The sequence below is a fragment of the Choloepus didactylus genome, chromosome 24 (assembly GCF_015220235.1).
Source record: "Choloepus didactylus isolate mChoDid1 chromosome 24, mChoDid1.pri, whole genome shotgun sequence".
Lineage (NCBI taxonomy): Eukaryota > Metazoa > Chordata > Mammalia > Pilosa > Megalonychidae > Choloepus > Choloepus didactylus.
In genome coordinates, this window is record NC_051330.1 from 21,225,035 (window position 1) to 21,253,021 (window position 27,987).

General features: G+C 39.0%; 1 protein-coding gene and 1 pseudogene across 3 annotated transcripts in view; both read left to right on the forward strand.

The window, feature by feature from the left end:
- Nucleotides 1–27,987, forward strand: part of LOC119519835 (lysosome-associated membrane glycoprotein 1-like) — a 171,655-nt gene that overhangs the window by 47,414 nt on the left and 96,254 nt on the right. The gene's annotated exons all lie outside the window — the stretch shown is intronic.
- LOC119519838 lies at nt 19,756–27,888 on the forward strand (annotated as a pseudogene).

Here is a 27,987-nt window from a genome sequence, read left to right on the forward strand (position 1 = left end):
ACCTGCCAATCTGCAAATAAAGAAATGGTCTAAGTTTTACAATATCCATTTAAAACAATTCAGAACATTTCATTATGTCATATTCTTTTATTTTGGGTTCTATAAAGGAGGTTTATTTGGCTACAAAGTTACAGCCTTAAGTCCATAAATTATCCAGATTAAGGCAGCAACAACAGGGTACCTTCACTGTAGGTTGACTACGGTGTCTGCAAACCTCTTTAGCTGGGAATGCATGTGGCTGGCATCTGCTTGCTCCCAGGTTGCATTTCAAAATGGCATTCCCCAAAATGTCAGTATAAGATCCCAGTGGCCATGTTCAAAATGTGTCTTTCAGGTGCAGCTAGCATCATGGCCTATGTGGCTCTTCTTTTTCCTTTTTAATTTAATTTTATTGAGATTGTTCACATGCCATACAATTATCCAAAGAGCCAAAGTGCATGATCAGTTGCCCATGGTACCATCATACAGCTGTGCATCCATCACCACAATTACATTTTTTTCAATTTTTAGTACATTTTCATTACTCCAGAAAAGAAATAAAAACACAAAAAAATAAAACTCAAATCCTCCCATACCCCTAAACATCTCCCTCAATTACTGACTTATTGTATTGGCACAGTACATTTGTTACTGTTGATGAAAGAATGTTAAAATACCGGTGTGAAAATGTCCATCCATCCACACTCTCAGCTCCTCCAAGTACACACTCCATAATGAGGTTACAGGACCTCATGGCCTCCACACACCCAGCTTTCTGTGGAACCACACACTGACCTCCAGAAAGGCTACACTATTCCACCTCCCCATCAACAGTAAATGGGCACATCCCTCCCTCCATGTTTTCTCCAGCACTTTTACCCATATTTAGATTTTTTCCTATAATTTTATAGAGATATATTCACATGCCATACATTATCCACAGTGTAGAGTCAGTTGTTCATGGTATCATCATGTATTTGTATATTTATCACCACAATCAGCACTTGAACATATTGATTACTAAGAAACAGCTTTTTCTGGTGAATAATAAAGATAGTAAAAACAAAAATTAAATGTCATACAATACAATATAATAGTAAGGACAGAGAACAACACCATGATGAAGAATCCCATATACCTCCCCCACATCCCCCTCTCATATACACTCAACCTTGGTACATTGCCTTTGCCACATCCAATGGAAGCACATTACAATGTCACTGCCAACCACAGACTTCAGTGTGCTTTGGCTAAGTTTTTTCCCAAATACCATCCCTTTTACAACACTCTGCAAGGTTGACCTTCATTTGTTCTACCACAGGTAAAAGTATTTTTATATTTTTACATTTAGCAATAGTCATTGGCCACTCCAGTTTTTGGCAAGTTATACAGTCCATCTCCAACATCCATCATTACCTCTGGTGTCATACACTCCCCTATCCCACCTCCTTCAGCTTCACTCACAGATATTTTTGTTCAGTGTACTTAAAATTTGTGCTACCTTCACACATTATTATGATATCTGTTTCTGGATCTATACAATCAATCCTGCTGAATATTCTGTAGTCCTTCAGCATCAAATGCCCAATCTCTACTCTCTTTCTAGTTCTTGGTAGCCTGTGTTATCAGCTTTAACTCTCAAAAGCTGCTTAATGTTTGTTCATATTAGTGACACCATACAATGTTTGTCCTTTTGTTTCTGGCTAACTTCATTCGACATAATGTCCTCAAGGTTCATCCTCCTTATTATGTTTCATGTCTTTGTTCTATCTTACAGCTGCATAATAGTCCATCATGTGTATATACCACAGTTTGTTTATCCACTCATCTGTTGATGGACATTTGGGCTGTTCCTATCTCTTGGCATTCATGAATAATGCTGCAGTAAACATCAGTTTACAAATGTCTGTTTGTGTCTTAACTTTCAGTTCCTTTGAGTATATACCTAGCAATGGAATAGCTGGGTCATATGGCAGATCTATACTTAGCTTCCTGAGGAAACCCCAAACTGTCTTCCAGAGTGGTTGCACCATTCTACATTCTCACCAGCAATGAATAAGTGTGCCTTTTTCTCCACATCCTTTCCAGCACTTGTAATTTTTTGTAGTTTGCTTAATTGCCACTCTGGTAGGTATAAGATGATATCTCATTGTGGTTTTGATTTGCATTTCCCTAATAGCCAGTGAAGTTGAGCATTTTTTCATATGTTTTTGAGCCATTTGTATTTCCTCTTTGGAAAAGTATCTGTCCATGTGTTTTGCTCATTTTTTAATTGGGTTGTTTGCCTTTCTGCTGTTGAGCTCTAGGACTGCTTTTATATATTCTGGAAATTAAACCCTTATCTGATATGTGGTTCCAAATATTGTCTACCATTGTGTAGGCTGCCTTTTTACTTTTCTAACAAAGTCCTTTAATGTACAAAAGTTTTTGATTTTGAGGACATCCCATTTGTGTATTTGTTCTTTGGTTACTTGCCCTTCAGTTGTGAGGTCTAGGAAACCATGTCCTTTCACAAGATCTTTAAGATATTGCCCTACATTTTCTTCTAATAGTTTTATGTCGTAGCATTTATGTTTAAGTCTTTGATCCAATTGGAGTTAATTTTCATATAATTTCCATTCTTTTGGAAATGGATATCCAGTTCCCCAAACACCATTTATTGAAGAGACTGCTCTGTCCCATTTGCTTTGGCTTGACTGCCTTATCAAAGATCAATTGTCTGTAGATGTGAGAGTCTATTTCTTAACACTCAATTTGATTCCATTGGTCAGTACCTCTGTCCTTATGCCAGAACCATGCTGTTTTGAGCACTGTAGCTTTGTAATATGCTTCAAAGTCAGGTAGTGTGACACCTCCCACTTTGTTCCTCTTTCTCAAGATATTTTTGGCTATTCAGGGCACCTTGCCCTTCCAAATAAATTTGGATATTGGTTTTCTCTATTTCTGCAAAGTAAGTTGTTGAAATTTTAATTGGTATTGCATTGAATCTATAAATCAGTTTAGGTAGAGTCAACATCTTAATTATATTTAGTCTTCCAATCCATGAACATGATATGCACTTCCATTTTTTTAGGTCCTGTTCAATTTCTTTTAGCAGTTTCTTGTAGTTTTCTTTAAACATTTCTTTTGTGTCCTTGGTTAAGTTTATTCATAAATATTTGATTCTCCACCAGGTTGACTGCTCCAGTGTCTGGTCTCAGTCTCTCTATGGTTGGAGATATTTTTTCAGGAGCCTAAGCTTTTCAATCAGAGCTGCAAGTACTATTCTCCCTCCTGGTTCCCAGCATCAAAGGCCCCTCCTCCCTTGGGACTGTGCCTGGCCAGAAGGGGTGCAGGCAACCTGGCCACAGGAACTCACAGATTTTGCTGATCTCAGCTGCTCTGCACATCTGTGAGTGTTGTATGAAGCATTCCCAAGCCCAAATTCCTCTGTGGTTTCTGTTCCAGGTACTTTCTGGATTTCTACCAACTGTCCCAGAGGGGTAATGAAAGCACACCTCACCACTCTGCCATCTTGCCCTTCCTGTACTTGCATAATTTTACTAAAAGATGTAAATTTCTGTGATGTGATGGGATGAATGCATTTGGTGTATGGAAAGATCATGTTTTTCTGGGTTCCACAGTGTGGAATGTCACAGTTTGGATACATTATGTCCCCTGAGAAGCCGTGTTTAATGCAATATTGTGGGGGCTGATCTATTAATGTTGACTAAGTGGGAAAATATGGATTTGGTTACTTCCATGGAGGTGCAACCCACCCTACTCTAGGTGATAACTCTGATTAGATTTTTCCATGAATGTGAGGTCCCACCCATATAGCACCAGTCTTTATTAGTTTCCTGGAGCCATATAAGGGCCCAGAGAGAAGGAGCTCTGTGCTGCAGCTGAGAGAGACATTTTAGAGACAGCTGCTGAGATCAGATTTTGCTGATGCTTAGAAGATAGCAGCCCAGAGTTTATGCCAAGAACATAAGACCAGGGATATTTTGGAGAACCCCATTTTAAGTGGAAAATGGGATCAAGCACATGCCAACCACATGTCTTCTCAGCAAAGAAAGGTTTTATGGATGCCAGCAGCCTTTCTTCAGGGAAGGTACACCCTTGTGGATACATTTGTATGGACACTGTTATGGCCTTAGAACTGGTAACTTGCAGCCAAATATACCTTTTTCTTAAAAGCCAATCCATTTCTGGTATTTTGCATAACAGCAGCATTAGCAAACTTGAATAGACTTTGTTACCAGAGTAGAGGGGTTTTGCTGACTTTGCAAATACCAAACATTTTGGAATGGCTTTTTACATGGATAAGGGGAAGATTCTGGAAGAACTGTGAGGACTTGATAGAAAAGACTTAGATGGCTTCAAAGAAACTGATGGTAGGAATATAGACTCTGAAGATAGCTCTGATGAGACTTTGAACAGAAATGTCAAATATGATGTTGCATTCTGGCAGAAAAGTTATCCTTGTTCCAAAGTGGCAGAGAATTTGGCAAGATTGGGTCCTGATGTCACATGGAAAGCATAATTTGAAAGTGACAAACTGGAATACTTAGCTCCAGAGATCTCCAAACTACACGTGGAAGATGTAGCCCAGTTTCTCTTTGCAGCATACAGTAAAATGCAAGAGGAGAGGGGTAAGCTGAGAAATGTACTCCTAGGTAAAAAGAAAACAGAAACTGATAGTTTGGGAAATTCTGGCTTCCAAAAAGTTACATCTCAGAAGCTACAGCCCTACATAAGGATTTAACCAAACATGGAACCCAACCATCATTTCACTACAAGCCAGGATTGGAGTTGTGGTTATCAGATAGGATTTGTGGAAAGTCATATTGTTTAATGGTTTTGACCCTTACATGCTTCATGCCAAGCCAACAATTTCTGTGATATCTGTATAACTGTAATCACTGGCAGTCTGGACTGGAGGGAATGGAATTGGGACAAATTGAAGGAAAATGTTCTTGAAGGAAAAATCATGGAAATTGTGGTCTGGAGTCAAGAAATCTCTGGCAAGGAGAGTAGAGCAACCAATGCATATGGAAAGGGTCAGTTTGCCCAAAAATTAGGAAGTAGGCTCTTTGCCTTGGTGCTCAGGAACTGGGCTGCCACCTAAGGTTCAGAGTTGGGGGAGCACATTCCACACAGATTAGGGAGAACATGGCCACCACCCCACTATTTGGAGAGGACAGAGCATTGACCCTGGAGAGGCAGATTTCATGCTGCACATTGATGTTGGAGAAAGGTGGGGCCAAGTAGAAAGTGGTCTTCCCAATGTGTGGAAATATTTGAACACTCATCCTAGCATTTGGAGAAAAAGGGGCTTCTGCATAAATCTTTGGAAAACTTTGTGCTCCTGGTCTCTGAAGTCCCAAGGATACATTATTATATAAGTGACTCAGAGACTCTGAATTCTAATGATATTTTCCTGAGGGTTTTAGAAACTGTTTTGGTCCTGTTTTCCTTTCAGTTTCTCCCTATGGCAATAGGAAACTTCATGCTATCGGTGTTCCTCCTTTTTATATTGGCAGCAGATAACTTGTTCTAAGTTTCGCAGGTCCACAGCTAGAGGGGAATGTTGCTTTAGGACATGACAACACCTGTGACTGATTTTGATGGGTTCTTGTACTTACCTATTGTTACCGAAGGGATTTAAGTTTCTGTGATGTGATGGGATGAATGTACTTTGTGTATGGAAAGGTCATGCTTTTCTTGGTTCTAGGGTGTGGAATGTGCCAGTGTGGATATATTATGTCCCTCAGAGAAGCTATGTTTAATGTAATTTTGTGGGGGCTGATGTCTTAGTGTTGATTTAGTGGGAAATTTTGTCTTTGGTTTTTTCCATGGAAATGTGACCCACCAAAATCTAGGTGATAACCCTGTTTAGATTATTTCCATGGAGGTGTGTCTTTACCCATATAGCACAGGTCTTGAATAGCTTACTGGAGCCCTATAAGAGCTAAGAAAGAAGGATCTCAGTGCTGTAGCTGAGACATTTTAGAGACAGCCACTGAAAACAGATTTTGCTGATTCTTCAGAGATGTTAGCCCGGAGTTTGCCATGAGAAGCTAAGCCAAGAGACATTTTGAAGAATGCCATTTTGTAATGCAACCTGGGAGTGAGCAGGTGCCATCCACATTCCTTCAGAGGTAACAGTTTTCCCAATGATAACAGCCTTTTTTTCTGTGAAGATACCTCCCCCCCCCGTTGATGCCCTTGCATGGATACATTTTTAACTTTTGAACTGGAAATTTGTCACTGTGCCAGTTTGAATGTATTATGTTCCCCAAATGTCATCTTTGATGTAATCTTGTGTAAGCAGACCTATCAGCGTTAATTAGATTGTAATTCGTTGAATGTTTCCATGGAGATGCACCCCACCCAACTGTGGGTGATGAGTCTGGATAATTTCCATGGAGGTGTTGGCCCACCCATTGGGTATGTCTGAATTAAATTACTGGAGCACTACATAAGATCAGACAGAAGGCACAAGCTTGCTACAGCCAAGAGGGACACTTTGAAGAAAGCACAGGAGCTGCAGATGAGAGACAGTTTGAAGATGGCCGTTGAAAGCAGACTCTTGCTCTGGAGAAGCTGAGAGATGACAAATATCCCAAGTGCAACTAAGAGTGACATTTTTGAGGAACTGCAGCCTATAGAGGAATGCCCTGGGAGAAAGCCATTTTGAAACCAGAACTTTGGAGCAGATGCCAGCCACATGCCTTCCCAGCTAACAGAGGTTTTCTGGACACCATTGGCCATCCTCCAGTGAAGGTACTCAATTGCTGATGTGTTACCTTGGACACTTTGTGGCCTTAAGACTGTAACTGTGTAACCAAATAAAACCCCCTTTATAAAAGCCAGTCCATTCCTGGTGTTTTGCATCCCAGCAGCATTAGCAAAGTAGAACATAAGCCTACCATTTTTTATGACAAATTATCACCATTTGTCCATGAAATACATTCTTAACAGTGTTTTAGGGAAAAATTTACTGGCTATAAAGATTAATACTTTCACACACACGCAAACACACAGACATGCAAACACACATACCACATATAATGAGAGAAAGAGAAATGCAGGGATGTTCCCACAAGAGAAGATTAATATGGGGCAGTACTACAGCAACCATTTTATGAAATTATCAGATGGAGCAACTGGATATCCTGACAAAACCATTCAGTCTATATTTTCTGAGTCTCCTCACTTCTGAGGACTATGGGAGATGACATAAATTTTATGACCATGTGCTCCTCTTACTTCCTTATAAAGAGGATTTGAAGAATTGATTTGATGTATGGACATCACTGATATCTTCAAATGAAGGTAGTATTTGAATTTATTAACCCCATCATGAAATCATTTTGAAGTTAAATGATAGATATTTGTTTTTAACAAAAAAAAAATTTACCAAGACTTATTCACATAAACAGTCATACAAAGTATATAATCAATTGATCACACTACCATGATATAGTTGTTTATTCATCTCCCTGATCAATTTTTTTTTAACATTTTCCTTGTACCAGGAAAAGTGAAAGCAAGAACAAATAAAACAACTGTAAAATCAGAACACCCAAATTGTCTCTCCCATTCTTCCTTTAGTTTTTTTGCACCCATTTTCCTATTCATCCATCCATACACTGGGCAGAGGGGAGTGTGATCCACATGGCTTTCTCAATCACATTGTCACCCCTCATAAGTTACATTGTTATACAATCATCTTCAAGATTCAAGGGTTCCAGATTGTAATTTGATAGTTTCAGGTATTTACTGCTAGCTATTTGAATTCATTAAAACCTAAAAAGGGTTATCTACATTGTGTGTAAGAGTCCCCACCAGAGTGACCTCAGCTCCTTTTGGAATTTCTCAGTCACTGAAAATTATTTCATTTCATTTCACATCCCCCTTTTGGTCAAGATGTTCTCCATCCCACAATGCTGGGTCTAGATTCCTCCCCAGGAGTCAAACTCCATATTGCCAGGAAGATGTATACCCCATGGATGTCAATTCCCACATGGGGGGAGCAGTGATTTCACCTGCCAAGTTGGCTTAGCTGGAGAGAGAGGGCCACACCTGAGCAAGAAAGAGGAACTCAGGAGATGCTTAGGCACAGTTCTAAGCAGGCCTAGTCTCTCCTTTGCAATAACAGTCTTCCCAAGGGCAAGTCCTGTGATAGAGGTCTTGGCACATCAAACTGCCAGTCCCCAATGTCTGTGAGCACATCAGCAATCTTCAAGGTCGGGAAGCCCAACACCCCTGCATTCTCCCCCAGCTTCTCAGGGGACTCTGCATATTTTTTCATTGTTTTTTTTAAATTAACTATTAACTATATCAAAATTTTTTTAAAACATACAATATAAAAACAGTTAAAACAAACCAAAAGTAGGGAATAAGAAATAGACAACTAACCTAAAATAACTACTTCCAACATGTTACTATGCTACCCCAAGAAAATATACAGACCATAACCCAGCAAAGGAATAAGAAAGACAGATAACCTAAGGTAGCAACATTTCCATAAACTGTTTCATACCATACCCAACAAAAATTAACAAACACTAGTCATTCCTGGGCATTTCAAGAATGTTAAATTTACCCAAAATAACTTATCTGTTCTTATTAGGTTAACATTCCCCTTCACTAATTGCTTTCTATCATTAGGTCCCCTGCATTCTACATTATAAACCATTTGTTTTATATTTCTCAATGTTCACGTTAGTGGTAGCATATATTTCTCCTTTTGTGCCTGGCTTATGTCACTCAGCATTATGTCTTCAAAGTTCATCCATGTTGTCATATGATTCATGACATTGTTCTTTCTTACTGCCATGGGATATTCCATCACATGTATGTATCACATTTTCTTTATCCGCTCATCTGTTGAAGAACATTTGGGTTGTTTCCATCTGTTGGCAATTGTGAATAATGCTGCTATGAACATTGGCATGCAGATATCTGTTCACATCACTGCTTTCAGATCTTGCAGGTATATACTGAGGAGTGCAATTGCTGGATTGAAGGGTAATTCTATATGTAGTTTTCTGAGGAACAGCCAGACTCTTTTCCAGAGTAGCTGAACCATTATACAGTCCCACAAACAATGAATAAGATTTCCAACTTCTCCACATCCTCTCCAGCATTTGTAGTTATCTGTTTAATGGCAGCCCTTCTAATTGTGTGTGAGATGATATCTCATTGTGGTCTTAATTTGCAGCTCTCTGATAGCTAGTGAACCTGAACAGTTTTTCATGTGTTTCTTTTTTTCCACCCTTTCACTTTCAAATTATTTGTGTCCCCATGTCTAAGATGAGTCTTCTGTATGCAAAATATTCATAGTTCATATTTTTTGATCAATTCTGCCAATCTGTGTCTTTTAATTGGAGAGTTTAATCCATTTACATTCAATGTTATTGCTGTGAAGGCATTTCTTGAATCAGCCATCCTCTCCTTTGGCTTATGTTGTCAGTTATATTTTTCCCTCTCACACTTAATGTACCCATAATGAATCTCTTTATACTGAACCTTTCTCCATGTCTCTCTCTCCTTTCTTAGTTTCTCAGTCAGTAATATATCAAGTAGGGCAGGTCTCTTGTTAGCAAATTCCTTTGGTATTTGTTTGTCTGTCAAAAGTTTAAGCTTTCCCTCAAATTTGAAGAACTTTTTCAGGTAAAGAATTTTTGGTTTTTAGTTTTTCTCTCCCAGAATTTTAAATATGTCTTGCCATTGCCTTCTCACCTCCATGGTGCCCACTGAGTGGCCACTACTTAGCCTTATGCTGTTTCCTTTGTAAGTGGTGCATTGCTTTTCTCTTGCTGCTTTCAGAACTTTCTCCTCTTCAGTAATTAACAATCTGATCAGAATATGGGACTGGGTTTATTTGGATTTATTCTGTTTAGCCTTTGCTGTGCATTTATGATTTGTGTATTTATGTTGTTTAGGAAGGTTTGGGATGTTTATCCCCAAAATTTCTTTGAATACTCTTTCCAGACCTTTACCCTTCTCTTCCCCTTCTGGAAAACCATTGACTCTTATATTTGGATATTTTATATTATCTCTCATATCCCTGAGGTCCATTTCAGTTTTTTAAATTTTTTCCCCATTCCTTTTTTTATTCATTTTATTGAGATATATTCACATACCACGCAGTCATACAAAACAAATCGTACATTTGATTGTTCACAGTACCATTACATGGTTGTACATTCATTACCAAAATCAATCCCCGGCACCCCCATTACCACACACAAAAAAATAACCAGAATAATAATTAAAGTGAAAAAGAGCAACTAAAGTAAAAAAGAACACTGGGCACCCTTGTCTGTTTGCTTGTTTGTTTTCATCCCCCACCTTTCCACTCATCCATCCACAAACTAGACAAACGGGAGTGTGATCCCTATGGCCCTCCCAATCCCACTGTCCCACCTCATAAGCCACATTTTTATACAATTGTCTTCAAGATTCATGGGTTCTGGGTTGCAGTTTGATAGTTTCAGGTATCCACCACCAGCTACCCCTGTTAGCAAATTCATTTGGTATTTGTTTGTCTGTCAAAAGTTTAAGCTCTCCCTCAAATTTGAAGAACTTTTTCAGGTAAAGAATTTTTGGTTCACAGTTTTTCTCTCCCAGAATTTTAAATATGTCTTGTCATTGCCTTCTCACCTCCATGGTGCCCAGTGAGTGGCCACTACTTATGCTGTTTCCTTTGTAAGTGGTAAATTGCTTTTCTCTTGCTGCTTTCAGAACCTAAAAAGGGTTGTCTATATTGTGCAAAAGAGTGCCCACCAGAGTGACCTCTTGGCTCCTTTTGGAATCTCTCTGCCACTGAAGCTTATTTCATTTCCTTTCACATCCCCCTTTTGGTCAAGAAGATGTTCTCCATCCTACGATGCCGGGTCTACATTCCTCTCCTGGAGACATATTCCAAGTTGCAAGGGAGATTCACTCCCCTGGGTGTCTGATCCCATGTAGGGGGGAGGGCAGTGATTTCACCTTTCAAGTTGGCTTAGCTAGAGAGAGAGGACCACATCTGAGCAACAAAGATGCATTTGGGAGGAGGAACTTAGGCACAATTATAGGGAGGTCTAGACTCTCCTTTACAGCAACAGTCTTCCCAAGGGCAAATTCTGTGGTAGAGGGCCCAATCCATCAAACCACCAGTCCCGTATGTCTGTGGTCATGTTAGCAACCATCGAGATAGAGCAGGCCAATACCCCTGCATTCTCTACCAGCTCCTCACAGGGGCTCGGCATATTTTTTCCTTGTGTTTTTTTTTTTAACTTCTTTTTTCTAAATCAAATGTATGAAAAATAAAAAAAATAAAAAAAAAATAAAAAAACACAATAAAAGAACATTTCAAAGAGACCATAACAAGGGAGAAAGAAAAAGACAACTAACCTAAGATAACTACTTTACATCCAATGTGTTCTTACTCTACCCCAAGAAAGTAACCTAAAATACCAACATTTCTGTGAACTTGTTCCTACTATACCCATCAGAAATTAACAGTCCATAGTCATTCCTGGGCATTGCCAGAACATTAAATTTACCCATGATAGATTCTCTCTTCTTCTTGGATTATTGTTCCCCCTTCCTTAATTGTTCTCTATAGCTAGTTCCCCTAAATTGTACATTATAAACCATTTGTTTTACATTTTTCAAAGTTCACATTGGTGGTAGCATATATTTCTCTTTTTGTGCCTGGCTTATTTCACTCAGCATTATATCTTCAAGGTTCATCCATGTTGTCATATGTTTCACAACATCGTTCCTTCTTACTGCCGTGTAGTATTCCATCTTGTGTATATACCACATTTTATTTATCCACTCATCTCTTGAAGGACATTTGGGTTGCTTCCATCTCTTGGCAATTGTAAATAATGCTGCTATGAACATTGGCGTGCAGATATCTGTTCATGTCACTGCTTTCCGATCTTCCAGGTATATACCGAGAAGTGCAATCACTGGATCGAAGGGTATCTCTATATCTAGTTTTCTAAGGAACTGCCAGACTGACTTCTAGAGTGGCTGAACCATTATACAGTCCCACCAACAATGAATAACAGTTCCAATTTCCCCACATCCCCTCCAGCATTTGTAGTTTGCTGTTTCTTTAATGGCAGCCATTCTAATTGGTGTGAGATGGTATCTCATTGTGGTCTTAATTTGCATCTCTCTAATAGCTAGTGAAGCTGAACATTTTTTTATGTGTTTCTTGGCCATTTGCATTTCCTCTTCAGAGAACTGTCTTTTCATGTCTTTTGCCCATTTTATAATTGGCCTGTCTGTACTATCATCATTCACTGGTAGGATTTCTTTATATATGCAAGATATCAGTCTTTTGTCAGATACATTGTTTCCAAAAATTTTTTCCCATTGAGTTGGCTGCCTCTTTACCTTTTTGAGAAATTCCTTTGAGGTGCAGAAACTTCTAAGCTTGAGGAGTTCCCATTTATCTATTTTTTGTTTTGTTCCTTGTGCTTTGGGTGTAAAGTCTAGGAAGTGGCCACCTAATACAAGGTCTTGAAGATGTTTTCCTACATTATCTTCTAGGAGTTTTATGGTGCTTTCTTTTATATTGAGATCTTTGTTCCATTTTGAGTTAATTTTTTTGTAGGGTGTCAGGTAGGGATCCTCTTTCATTCTTTTGGATATGGATATCCAACTCTCCCAGCCCCATTTGTTGAAAAGACCTTTATGACCCAGTTCAGTGACTTTGGGGGCCTTATCAAAGATCAGTCGGCCATACTTCTGGGGGTCTATCTCTGAATTCTCAATTTGATTCCATTCATCTATATGTCATTCTTTGTGCCAGTACCATGCTGTTTTGACAACTGTGGCTTTATAATACCCTTCAAAGTCAGAGAGTGTAAGTCCTGCTACTTGGTTTTTCTTTTTTAGAATGTCTTTAGCAATTCGAGACATCTTCCCTTCCCAAATAAATTTGATAACTAACTTTTCCAAGTCTGCAAAGTAGGTTGATGGAATTTTATTTGGGATTGCATTGAATCTGTAGATGAGTTTGGGTAGAATTGACATCTTAATGACATTTAGCCTTCCTATTCATGAACATGGAATATTTTTCCATCTTTTAAGGTCCCCTTCTATTTCTTTTAGTAGAGTTATGTAGTTTTCTTTGCATAGGTCTTTTACATCTTTGGTTAAGTTTATTCCTAGGTACTTAATTTTTTTACTTGTTATTGAAAGTGGTATCTTGTTCTTGAGTGTCTCTTCAGTTTGTTCATTTCTAGCATATAGAAATATTACTGACTTATGTGCATTAATCTTGTATCCTGCTACTTTGCTAAATGTGTTTATTAGTGTGCATTAATCTTGTATCCTGCTACTTTGCTAAATGTGTTTATTAGCTCTAGTAGCTCTACCATCAATTTCTCAGGGTTTTCCAGATATAAGATCATATCATCTGCAAACAATGACAGTTTTACTTCTTCATTTCCAATTTCGATGTATTTTACTTCTTTGTCTTGCTACATTGCCGTGGCTAGCACTTCCAGCACAATGTTGAATAACAGTGGTGATAGCGGGCAACCTTGTCTTGTTCCTGATCTTAGGGGGAAGGCTTTCAGTCTCTCACCATTGAGTACTATGCTGGCTGTGGGTTTTCATATATGCTCTTTATCATATTGAAGAAGTTTCCTTCAATTCCTACCTTTTGAAGTGTTTTTATCAAAAAGGGATGTTGGATTTTGTCAAATGGTTTTTCAGCATCTATTGAGATGATCGTTTGATTTTTCCCTTTTGATTTGCTAATGTGTTACAATACATTGATTGATTTTCTTGTGTTGAAACATCCTTGCATGCCTGGAATGGACACCATGTGGTGTCAATGTTTTTAATGTGTCTTTGTATTCGATTTGCTGAGGATTTTTTGAGGATTTTTGCATCCATATTCATTGGGGAGATTGGCCGGTAGTTTTGCTTTTTTGTAGCATCTTTGCGTAGTTTTGGTATTATATTGATGTTAGCTTCATAAAATGAGTTAGATAGTGTTCCATTTTCTTCAATGTTTTGAGAGAGTTTAAGTAAGATTGGTGTCACTTCTTTTTGGAAAGTCTGGTAGAATTCTGTATAGCCATCTGGCCCTGGGCATTTATTTGTGGGAAGCTTTTTGATGACTGATTGGAACTCTTTGGTTGTGATTGGTTGGTTGCAGTCTACTGTTTCTTCTCTGGTCAGTCTAGGTTGTTCATATGTTTCCAGGAAATTGTCCATTTCCTCTACATTACCCAGTTTGGTGCCATGCAGTGGTTCATAGTATCCTCTTGTATTTTTTTAATTTCCTCAGGATCTGCAGTAATGTCACCTTTCTCATTCATTATTTTGTTTATATACGTCTGCTGTCTTTTTGATTTTGTCAGTCTAGCTAGGGGCTTGTCAATCTTGTTGATCTTGAAGAACGAACTTTTGGTGTTATTTATCCTCTCTATTGCTTTTTGTTCTCTATGTCATTTATTTCAGCTTTAGTACTTGTTATTTCTTTTCCTCTACTTAGTTTAGGATTGGTTTGCTGTTCATTTTCTAGCTTTTTCAGTTGATCCATTAGTCCTTTGATTTTGGCTCTTTATTCCTTTTTCATATATGCATTTAGTGCTATAAATTTCCCCCTCAGTACTGCTTTTGCTGCATCCCATAGGTTTTGGTATGTTGTGTTCTCATATTCATTCATCTCTATATATTTAGCAATTTCTCTTGCTATTTCTTCTTTAACCCACTGATTGTTTAGGAGTGTGTTGTTTAACCTCCAGGTATTTGTGAATTTTCTAAGTCTCTGATGGTTATTGACTTCTAATTGTATTCCATTGTGGTCAGAGAATATGCTTTGAATAATTTCAATCTTTTTAAATTTATTGAGCCTTGTTTTATGTCCCAGCATATGATCTATTCTGGAGAAAGTCCCATGAGCACTAGAGAAGTATGCGTATCCTGGTGATTTGGGATGTAATGTTCTATATATTTCTGTTAAATCCAATTCATTTATCAGATTATTTAGGTTTTCAGTTTCCTTATTGGTCTTCTCTCTGGTTGATCTATCTATAGGAGAGAGTGATGTCTTGAAGTCTCCCACAATTATTGTGGAAACATCAATTGCTTCCTTTAGTTTTGCCAGTGTTTCTCTCATGTATTTTGTGGCACCTTGATTGGGTGCATAAACATTTATGATTGTTATTTCTTCTTGTTGAATTGCCCCTTTTATTCATATGTAGTGACCTTTTTTGTCTCTCAAAACATCCCTGCATTTAAAGTCTATTTTATCTGAGATTAATATTGCTACACCTGCTTTCTTTTGGCTGTAGCTTGCATGAAATATTTTTTTCCATCCTTTCACTTTCAATTTCTTTGTGTCCCTGTGTCTAAGATGAGTCTGATGTATGCAGCATATTGATGGTTCATTTTTTTTGATCCATTCTGCAAATCTATACCTTTTAATTGGTGAGTTTAATCCATTTACATTCAATGTTATAACCGTGAAGGCATTTCTTGAATCAGCCATCTTATCCTTTGGTTTATGTTTGTCGTATATATTTTTCCCTCTCTCTATTAGTATCCTTTAATGTACCCATAGTGAATCTCTTTAGTACTGAACCTTTCTCCATGTCTCTCTCTCCTTTCTTTGTTTCTCTGTCTGTAGGGCTCCCTTTAGTATCTCCAGTAGGGCAGGTCTCTTGTTAGCAAATTCTCTCAGCATTTGTTTGTCTGTGAAAAATTTAAGTTCTCCCTCAAATTTGAAGGAGAGCTTTGCTGGAAATTTTTCTCACTCAGAATTTTAAATATTTCATTCCACTGCCTCTCACCTCCATGTTGGCTGCTGAGTAGTCACTACTTAGTCTTATGCTGTTTCCTTTGTATGTGGTGAATTGCTTTTCTCTTGCTGCTTTCAGAACTTGCTCCCTCTCTTCCATATTTGACAGTGTGTTCAGAATATGTCTCGGAGTGGGTTTATTTGGATTTATTCTGTTTGGAGTTCGCTGGGCATTTATGATTTGTGTATTTATGATGTTTAGAAGATTTGGGAAGTTTTCCCCAACAATTTCTTTGAATATTCTTCCTAGACCTTTACCCTTTTCTTCTCCTTCTGGGACACCAATGAGTCTTATATTTGGAAGTTTTATATTATCTATCATATCCCTGAGGTCCATTTTGATTTTTTTTTAGTTTTTCCCCATTCTTTCTTTTGTGCTTTCATTTTCCATTCCATCATCTTCCAGGTCACTGATTCATTGTTCAACTTCCTGTAGTCTTGTACTATGAGTATCTAGAATCTTTTTAATTTGGTCAACAGTTTAATTTCCATAAGATCATCTATTTTTTTTCTGTTTTGTCTTGCAATGTCTTCTTATACTCTTCTAGGGTGTTCTTGATGTCCTTTATATCCTGTTCCATGCTCTTCTTGATGTCCTTTATATCCTATGCCATGGTCTCATCATTCATCTTTAGTTCTTTAATTAGTTGCTCTAAGTACTGTATTTCTTCTGATCTTTTGATTTGGGTGCTTGGGCTTGGGTTATCCATATCATGTGGTTCATACATATGCTTTAAAATTTTCTGTTGTTTTTGGCCTCTTGGCATTTGCTTAACTTGGTAGGGTTCTTTTAGGATCTGTAGACCAATTGAAAGCCTTATCTCTAATTTGACAGGTCTACAGCTTCATGGAGTACACTTTCTGTGACTAACCAGCAGGTGGCATCCACGAGCCACCTGTTCCCCTCAAGCCAGTTCTCCCCAGCTTTACCTCTGTGGTGAGTGGGGGAGTAAGTCTTGTGGGGTCCAGTTGGTGTACCAAGCTTGCGTGTGTAGTTGGTGTTGCCCGCCTTGTATAAGGGGCATGTGTCTGGGTGGTCAGGGTGGGGGGTGGCTCTAACAACCAAATCTCCCTGGTGTTCCTGCAGTTTTAAAGCTGCTGCAATAGTCTAATCCTTCAGTTCAATCCTGCCACAGTTTGTCTCTGCCACTGACCCACAAGTCCTTGGTATTGGTGTGTGGCCCCTGAGAATTGTGAGTGGGTCCCTCTTCCAGGCCTTGCACCCCCTGGTCCTCTGTTGAGGGATGACTGTGCCATGTCACAGGTGATTGCCATCCTGCTAGGGTGGTTCTGGGCTGCCGGTCTGTGTAGGAATGCTCCCAGTCTGCTGAAATGATGTCTGAATGGGGCTTGTTAATTCCCACTGCTCCACCTTCCCAAATCTGGGACAACCAGCTGAGGGTGCACGGAAGGCTAATGTCCATGCCCAATTTTGTGGTGTATATGTGTTATTGTAAGCACTTCCATCACATCCGGTTGTCTGGGGCAGCTCTGGGCTATGGGGCCGGTGATGGACAGGAGTGTTTCCTGTCCACAAGGATGATGGCTGTGAGAGGACGCCCCCCTTTTCTTGGAAAGTTGTCATGTTTAGTGAATTTTCTCAGCCACTGGATTATTGCCTTTTGTCTCAGAGCTCTCAGTTCTGCTCTTGTCTTGACCTGACCAAATTGCAAGTCTTTGAGGCTTTCTGTATTGGGCTTCTTAGAGTAATTGTTTTAGAAAATGAAAAAAAGATAAAAAAAAAAAAATGGCCCTCCCTGCAGATCTAATGCATTATTGAAATGCTGAGACAAAGCAATTTTGGCTATTAAAAAAAGATCCAGGGGGCAGAGAGATCAGTTTTTCTGCAGGTTTTGCAAATGAGCCTTCAGGCCTGAGCTCTGCCCTTCCCCTTTCTATGTTCACCAGAACTCCAAAAAGCATCTGCTTTTATTTTTGAGTTTGTCTTGCTGTTTTTTTGCTATGCCTATCTCCTCTCTGCTGGGCTGGCTGCTCTCAGATTCTCTTGTGTCTGGTCTCATTCTATCTATGGTTGGAGTTTGGATCAGTAGAATGAGTTTCCAATAAGAGCTGCCACTGCAGTTCTCCCTTCTCCTTCCTGGTGCTGACAGCCCCTCCTCCTATTCGGCTGTGCCTGGCTGGGAGGGGCATGGGTCCTGTGGCCGCAAATATTTACTGATTTCACTGATCTCAGCAGTTCCACATTTTCATGAGTGTTGTATGAAGTATGCCCAAAGTCAGATTGCTCTGCGGTGTCCAGTCCACCCATTTCCTGGCTTTCTACCTACTTCCCTGGAGGAGTAACTAAAACATACACTTCACCAATCCACCATCTTGCCCCACCCCCCCATTCTTTCTTTTGTTCTTTCACTTTCCATCTGTCTTCTTTGAGGTCACTGATTTACTGTTCAGCTTCCTCTAATCTTGTGCTTTTAGTATCAAGAATCTTTTTAATTTGATCAACAGTTTCTTTTATTTCCATAAGATTGTCTCTTTTTTTTATTTACTCTTGCAATTTCTTCTTTATGCTCTTGTTGCATCTTCTTTATGGCCTTTATATCCTGTGCTATGCTCTCATTGTTTGTCTTTAGTTCTTTGTTAATGCTCCAAGTACTGTTTCTCCTCTGATCTTTTGATTTGAGTGTTTGGGTTTGGGTTATCCATATCATCTGCTTCATATGTTTTAAAATTTTCTTTGTTTTTGGCCTCTTAGCATTTGCTTAAATTGATAGGGTTATTTTAGGATATGTAGGCTTATGCAAACACTTACCCTTAATTTGTCAGATCTACAGCTTGATGGCATGCCTTCTCTAACTATCCAGCATGTGGCATCCATGAGCCACCTTTCCCCTCAAGTTATTTTTCCCCAACTTTGTCTTTGTGGTGAGTGTGTGTCTGAATCTTATGGGAATCCAATTGGTGCACCAAGTTTGCATGTGTAATTGTTGCTGCCCACCCTGAATGTGGGGCATGTGTCTGAGTGGTTAAGGTCGGAGGGCTACCTTAATAATTAAACCTCCCAAGTGTTCCTTGAGATTTCAAGCTGTCATAAGAGTCTAAACCTTCAGTTGAGTCTCAACACAGTTTGTCTCTGCCACTGACCCAGAAGTTCTTGATATTGGTGTATGTTCCCTGGCACTTCTGAGTGGGTCCCTCTTCCAAGCCATGCCCTCCCAGGGTCTCTGCTGAGGGAAGATTGTGCTACATCATAAGTGAGCACCATCCCCCAAGGGAAGTCCTGGGCCACAGGGCCATGTACATGTTTTCCCAGCCTGCTGAAAGGATGGCTGTATGTAGCATGTTAATTTCCCCCATTTTGCACACCTCTGCCTTCCTAGCTCTGGGACAATTAGCTGCAGGTGTGCAAAAGCCTATCATCTATGCCAGATATTGTGGCATGTTCATGTGTTGCTTGAAACACTTCCCATTGTGCTGAGTTGTTTGGTGCAGCTCTGGGCTGTGGTCCTGGCACTGGACAGGAGTGTTCCCAGCCTCTCTGGCCAGATGGCTGTATGGGGTGTGATTATTTTCCCCTTTTTGCTAACCTCTGCCTTCCTAGCTCTAAGACAATTAGCAGTGGGTGCCTGGAAAGCTATTGTCCACAACAGATGTTGATGCATGCCCACAGGTTGTGGGGATGCAGTTCCCACCACACTTCACTATGCAGTTCTTGCTTCTATATCTGCAGCTACTTTTGGGTTTTAAAAACTAGTGCAACTCCAAATGCCAGCCCCAGTTTCTTGAGACTGCAACATGGCTGCTGGTTATCCAGCAGGCTGACACACTTGTTTCAGAATGCAGATTCCCAGTTTTGCCAAGTGTATGGTCCCTGTGGATTTAGAAGACCTTGTCCAGCTGGTACATCACTGAAACTGGTGTTCTGGGTCACTTTCTGTCTTTTATCTAGTATTTTTCATGGAGATGTTTTTGCACTGTCTCTCCTAACTGCCATCTTCCAGAAGCCTACCTGGATTGGCTTTTATAAATTGGATTAACTAGGTTACAAATTTACAGTTCTAAGGCCACTGAAGTATCCAAACTAAAGCATCAAATAGAGGATACCTTCACCAAAGAAAGGTGGATGGTATCCAGAGCACCTGTGTCAGCTGGAAAGGCACATGGCTGGAGTCTGCTCTTCCTTTGCTCCTTGGTTCTGGTTTCAAAATAGCTTTCTCCAAAATGTCTCTGGGCTTCTGTCTCTTGTAGTTTCTCTCTCTCCACTCCTGTGCATCCTTGCTTGCTCTTCCAGGGCAATTCTCTTGAAGTATCTGAGGGTGCTCTCTTAACATCTTTGGTACAAACTCTATGCTTCATCTCTCATTTTAGTATCCTCAAATATGCATTTATTTGCATCTCCAACAACTCAAGTTTCTGGGTCTGTGTGGGATCTCAGCTATCTAAAGGACACTGGTGATTTAATTAAGACCTACTCTGAATGGATGTAGTCACACTTCCAGGGAAAAAAAAAACCAAAAATCTCACCCAACAAGACTGGATTAAAGATTGTGGCTTTTCTGGGGTACAAAACAGTTTCAATCTTGCACAATATCCAAATCCACTAAGGAAAGTTCTGGAAATCAGTGTCAAGGGGGTTGAGAGAGTGGTCTCTCCAAAACCCTAAGGAGTTGAACCAAGATGATTACAGCAAATGCATACAAAAGGCCAGGGAAGAATGGAGCAGGAATGGAGTGAGGGTCCAGAGGGCATGGATAGGTCTCGGGGGGCCTATGCTAGAGCATAAATGGAAAATACATAAATCTGAGAATTTGCACAATATTTATGTGCATGAGAAGACCAAAATCCACATGCAGTATGAATTACAGAGACCCATTTTTTTACTATTCTAATTTGCATTATTTCATTAATAAAGCTAAATTTTTTCTTTTTCCATTTCCCATTTGTATTTTTTCTTGTATTAACCCTTTCTTTATATCATTACCCCATTTCTCTATTACAGATTATCATTTTTCCCCCATTGATTTAAAAGAAAACTTCAGGCCTCTGCTGCCTCTGCTGTCACCTCCTCAACCAGAGCCATTCACCACTGTGTAGGGAGAGTGAGGCAGGGCTGCTGGGGCCACCATGGAGCCTGACTCAGTGAATGAGGACAAGACAATTGAGCTCATGTTGCCAGTGTATTTTTGGTATTTTGTTGAAGAAGACTGGATACCATAAACAGAAAGAATCTTGGAAGATGCTTGACTGCTGCCTTTTCTCAGACTAGTCTGAAAGGGAATACACCCATTCATTCTGGATTTGTAGATCTGAAGTACAAAATATTTTACAGATAATTAATGGAACATCATCTGCAATCGTCTCCAGAAAGAGGCCTTCAGATGGAAACTATCAAAAAGAAAAAAGGCTTGTTTATTAAATATTTTGACCAGTGCTCTGAATCAGATCAAGTGGAATTTGTGGAACATTTTATTTCATGAGTGTCACTATCAGCATGGACATATTAACTCTTACCTGAAGCCCATGTTGCAGCAGGACTTGATTACTGTTTTACCAGAGCAAGGCTTAGATCACATACCAGGAAACATTCTTTCCTGCCTGGATTCTAGGTCTCTGTGTTCAGCAGAGCTGGTTTGTAAAGAATGGCAATGAACAATCTCAGAAGGAATGCTTTGGAAGAAGATGATTGAATGAATTGTATGCCCAGATCCTCTATGGAAGGAACTTTCAGAATAAAAGAGGGTGGGATCAGTACTTGTTTAAAAACAGACTCACAGATGGCCCTCTCAATTCATTTTGTAGGTCATTATACCCAAAGATTATCCAGGATATAGAGACTATAGAATCTAATTGGTGGCATGGATGACAAAACTTGCAGAGGATTCAGTGCCACTCTGAAAATAGTAAAGGTGTCTACTTTTTACAGTATGGTGATGAAAAAATTAGCAGTGACCTATGAGATAATTCTATTAAGATTTGGGGTAAAACCAGCTTGGAATGTTTGAAAGTGTTAATGGGACACACAGGCTCTGTCCTTTGTCTCTAATGTGATGAACATGTCATTGAAACTGGCTCTTCAGTCTCTACAGTAAGAGTCTGGGATGTGAACACAGGTGAAGTTCTGAATACACTGATCCACCACAATGAGGCTGTGTTGCACTTACACTTTAGCAATGGACTCATGGTGACCTGTCCCAAGGACCACTCCATCACCATGCGGGACATGGCTTCTGCCACTGATATCACCTTATGCCATGTCCTGGTTGGCCACTGCACTACTGTCAATGTGGTAGAGTTTGATGATAAGTAAATAATGTGTGCCTCTGGTGACACAACCATCAAAGTGTGAGGCATGAGTACCTGTGAATTTGTTTGTACTCTTAATGGGCACAAGTGAGGCATTGCCTACCTCCGTATCAGGGATCAGCTAGTTAGTGGATCATCAGATAATACTATTAAGCTATGGGATATTGAATGTGGCACCTGTTTAAGAGTCCTAGAGGGACATGAAGAATTGGTCCACTGCATCCACTTTGATAATAAGAAGATTGTCAGCAGGGCCTATAACAGGAAAATTAAAGTTTGGAACTTTCAATCTGCTCTTGACCCCTGCAGACCAGCAAGAACTTTGTATTTCTGCATGTAGGTGGAACATTCTCATCATGTGTTTCAGCTTCAGTCTGATGAGTTTCAAATCATCAGCAGCTCCCATGATGACAATATTTTGATTTGGGATTTCTTACATGTGCCTCCCAGTGCCCAGAATGAGATGCACTCTCCCTCCGAAACATACATTTATACCTCCAGATAACAGTCTGCACTTTTACCCACTTCAGGGATTCCTAGTCTTGAACTACTGGCTACAAAGCTACCAAATGCCTAAGGGAGTTCACTTGCAGCTGAGTTAAGAAGATGTAATTGGTTCTAGATGCTGGATAGATGCAAAGCAGCCTAACTCAAGTGAGATACCTATTTTTGGATCATGGAGAGATTGAAAGACTTTGAGCACCATGGAATAACTAACACATGAAACAATGATTTTATGTTATTATTTATATCTGTACTCACATTTTCATTATTAGCCTTCTTATGTATGAGTTTAAGAGATGAGGCCCTTCCCCTGTTTCTCTTAGAGTAGACTACGTTGTTTCTCTTGGTTGAACTGGGGGGGGGGTATTTCAAGGTGAAGGATTGGGTATATGTGATAGGACATGTTTTGATTCTCATGACTTCTTGCTCCATCCTCAGCTTGGATGCTTAGTGCTTGGACAGTCTGAGAGTGAGAACCCAGAGGAAGATAGTTTTTGACAGAACTACTGACAATGAAACCAGTGGTGAGTAAGGAATTGCTATTTCTTCTGAAATTTAACCCTAAGATATGCAGATTTGCCATACTGGTCTGGCACATTCTAAGTACACTCATGGGATACTCACATATTTGAGATCTACTTGTGTATATCCAGGACTCTACTATAATTATGGTGGGTGAGGGAGTGGTTAAGAAATAATCTCTCCACCATTTACAGTAATTTGTCCAGCCTCTATTAAAGCCATGTATTCACAGAAGAGATATGAGAGGATTTATTTTCTTCATGAATCCTATGGCCTCAGTGTGGAAGTAATTCACTCATTCCCTATTTTAGTGGTAGTGCTATGCTTAGGATCATGGTGAACATAAAGGATAGAGATCAGAAATTGCACAACTTAGTCCAATAGGGAGGCAGATGTTTCATCAGGTGAGCTCAATGAGTCCAGTGTTATAAATGCTGGGGTCAGGACTACACCATGTTCAGGAGAGCACAAGAAAGAAGACAGAAAAGGCAATGAAAAGGAATGTTTATTTTGGCCAATACTTTTTACAGTTTTGAGAGAATATTTTCACATTTTGAAAAGATGTTTGAAATTCTCATTAACATCTTGTCCCCAGTTAACCATTTTCTCTCTTTTAAAAAACATGTATACAACTTTGTAAGTGGAAGCAATGAACAGATAATATTATTTCCTTATTTTAAGCTGTTCACACAGGGTATATTGTATGTCTAGTAAAATTTTAGGACCAGTGAAAATATTTGAAGAACTATCAAGAGAACAGAACAAATAACAAGTCTATTTCTCACTGAACAGAATCAAGATGAGTATACAAGAGGCACAATGTAAGCTCCAGTTTGTAGGTCCAGGTAATTATTGAGTATGGGAGGACTTCTACCATAGGAAGAGTCACCCTATGACTGTCCTTTAGTATAGTAGTCTCAGGGTGCCCTGGTTTTTCCTACTAAACAGCTTACCCTCCTATCTCATAATAAAAACCTGAGTTTTTTAGAGGTGAAAGATGAATAATACTGTTCTGAAGTTCTACAAAAAGGCTGTACACTTGTGCAGAATTATGTACTTTGCTTCAGTTATATCTTCCATTTTAATGAATAATAGATTTATCACTTTTACTTAACAAGTGTTGGTTACATAGGAATCATCAGCTCATTGGACTTTTCAAAACTTGTTGAATTTTATTCAACCATTTCCTAGACAGGGAAACTGAGGTCATTGCAGATGCCTCAAGTTGGTAAGGTTGGATTTTAAATTCATATCTGAGTGCATATCAGGTATTACATATTTAGGGAGTGCAAGAACAATAAATGAAAAAGTAGTTCATTACTCCAAAACTCTAGGGAGAGAGGATTGCCATGTGGAGCCAGTGAGAAACATGAACAGCCCTAGTTTTGTGTGGGCAGCACACAGCTGAGCAAAAGGGACCCTTGGTATTGTGCTTTTAATATGGACCAAAAGGGTAAGTTAGTAGATTTTCCACAGGAGTCAGTGATTGGTTAGTTTAAAGCAAAAACCTGTGGAAAGGGAAAGGTACTCAGGGACCCAGGTTTGTGAGGATGATTACCTTACAATTTGGGACCACCTGTGTATTCTGGGTGAAGCATGTCAGTGATGAGACAAATGACCAAAGATTTAGGTTTGAAACCTGGGGAATTATGTCTACAGGGATGCAAAATTCTCAGCTAGCCCAAAGGTCAGTTTTGAGGCAAGTGTCTTGGCCAAAGTAAGATGGATTCTGAGGCATAACACAAAATATCCCTTATGATGAGTCTGTGGATTTACTTTAATTTGATGAAAGAGATTTATTTATGAATTCTCAAGAGAAAATTTTATGATCACCCTATGGAAGTTATTATTATCAGATTTTTTGGGCAAATTTTCAGGTTATATCATTTCACCTGTTATGCAATATTGCCTTATGGTGAAGTTTTATGTATTCAGTGTGTAAATGTCTCTGTGAGTATATCTGATAGATGCTGGGTAAGCAGTAAGAATGATCTAACTGGAATCCCAAATGCAGTTTGAGAATTTTGTATACAACCACCACCCTTCCTCAGGGATCTCATTTCATCCAATGTACTCTGGATATTGGTAGGGATGGCATTGACTGAACCAAAATACCTATGTCATTTTAGGAATCAGTGACCTTCAATGATGTAGCTATCAACTTTACCAAGGAAGAGTGGGCCATGCTGAACACAAATCAGAGAAAGATGTTCAGAGATGTTATGCTGGAGAATATAAATCATCTGGTGTTCATGGGTGAGTTTCTCAAAATATTCTATCTATATACAGCTATCTATTCATCCATCCATCCATTTAATCTAGCATTAAGTTGTTCAAGTATCTAGACAATGGCCTCATGTGCCACACTGATCTCTATTCTGATTCTTTCATATCTCTTATGGGTACTTAAAAGAAACTTTGTGTTTTGGTTTATTCCTTATATCTTATGTGTCCTACCAGTGGCATGTGATTTTCCCCTCTAAAATTTCAGGTCTTTCTTGCTGCTTAAGCTCCAACATTAGTAACAATGTGAGAATGTGATAAATTTTATTTCTGTGGAAAAAATAAATATTCTCTAGATAATTGTTATCCACTAGGGACTGTAGTGAAGTTTTGGCACACAGAAGGCATACTATTTTCCACATAGAACATAGATTGTTTTGGTTGAGCTTATATTTATTGGATGCTTTTATAAAATATACTTCAACCATTTTGGAATCATTTCTCCTGGCATGAAAATATTGAGGATACTGTAGTCCAGGAATTTAGGCATGGGCATCAATATATCCTTAGTGTTTTTGACTGAAGGTCAAGAATCATCATTTGCAGGAAAAGGATTTTCAATATACTGTATTTAAGTTATACTTCCTTGTGCTGTTCATAAGAGCTTACCTTCTCTTCCTCATAGTCTGCCCTGGACTTGATGATCATGAACTTATATCACTATAGATCTCAAAATCTATGCTTCTGTTTCTCATAAATAGGGTATCAGGTCTGCATGTCAGAAGTGCTTTCACAGCCAGAACCAGGAGATCTGTGGAGAGAAGGATTAAGGTTTCTCCAAGTACAGAGTCCAGGTGAGTTCTAAGACTCTGTGCTTCGCTATGAGGAGGGGCATTGTCACCGAATGAGCAGGCCCTTAGAAGTATCAACAGAAGATTTCCTGAACTGAATGATATTCTCTGAAATGTAGGTTATGAATTTGGGGGAAAATCTCCAATGTGTAATTTTTCCATATATGTATCAATTTCTATTCAAAAATCCATCCGTGATTGTCTTTCACTTAGGGAAAGGATATTTGTGTACATACAGGAGTTAAACATTCACATAATGGCCTGTGTTTTGGTCCTCCTCTTTGAGGATTTTCCCTCTCTTTACCACTGAATATCCCATCTTATCTTCTTATTTTCCCTTACTTTAATGCTGAAAATATTTTATTTGTCAATTTCCAGAAAAGTGTTTCTACCTTCTAAAGTACACCTTAATTTTACATTGTTATCCAATCTAAATGACAATATTTGAAAAATAATCTCATTATAATTGAGGGTTTTCAGATATTTCCTTCTGCTTATGCCACTCTATAATGCTTTTTAAATTCTTCCAGTCAGGAAAAATGACCATAAAAAAGAAGAAATGATAACCATGCAACATATCTCTAAGAAGGACACATCTACCAACCAGACAAAGGTAAGTTTCATGATTGTGAGCATTTGTCACCCAATTAGAAAGATAGGATTGAATAATTTAGGAGATCATCACAATTGCCTGAATAATTATAGATGGTATTATTCACTCTCCCATCAAAAAGTTGTGGATAGTTTCAATTAATAAAAAATTAACCTGAGCTCAAAACCATAACCTGAAGTCTTATAAAAGGACAATTGCATAAACATGCTTCATATACCTATTCTTTGAAACATAATGAAGTTTTCAAAATTAATTAGATAGCTCTGCAGTTGAGATGACACAAAAGAGAAAATCTGTGCATACAAGGATATAGTACCCCATGTACATGGAACTATTATAATGAAGGATAACTGGAGACTCTCTGAATGATTAGACTAGAGAATTGTGTTAATAAATATATGTGGACACATCATTAACAGTCTCTCTTGTCATTTATACCAGCAGATTTCTCACACTGAAGAGGATCCCCTTGAAAGTAATGATTTGGGAGAATATTTCACTCAATCCACAATGACTGACATGGGAAAGAAACCCAATGTAAACAAACAATTTCAAAGAGCTCTCAATTGTCATTCATTCATTGGTCAAAATAAGAAAATTCAAATTGGACATAACTCACATAACTGTCATTTATGTGGAAAAGTCTTCAAAAGTAGTTCTGGCCTTAGACAACTTGAGAAAATACACACTGGAGAAAAACCATATGGCTACCATCTATGTGGGGATTCCCTCAATCAAAGTTTTAACCTTAGGCAACATGAAAGAATTCACAATGTGGAGAAACTATATGCCTGCCACAGATGTGGGAAAGATTTCACAGGTAATACCACCCTCAGACAATGTGAGAGAACTCATACTAAAGAAAAAGCATGTGTCTGCCACGTATGTGGGAAAGACTTCATTCATAGTTCTACACTCAGACAGCATGAGAGAATTCACACTGGAGAGAAACCATATGTCTGCAGTATGTGTGGGAAATTCTTCCGTCTTTGTGGTACTCTTAGGCGACATGAAAGAATTCACACTGGAGAGAAACCCAATATCTGCAATATATGTGGGAAATCCTTCAGTCGTTGCGATACCCTTAGGCGACATGAAAGAATTCACACTGGAGAGACACCCAATATCTGCAATATATGTGGGAAATCCTTCAATCACTATGGTAACCTTAGGCGACATGAAAGAATTCACACCACAGAGCAACCATATGTCTGCCATCT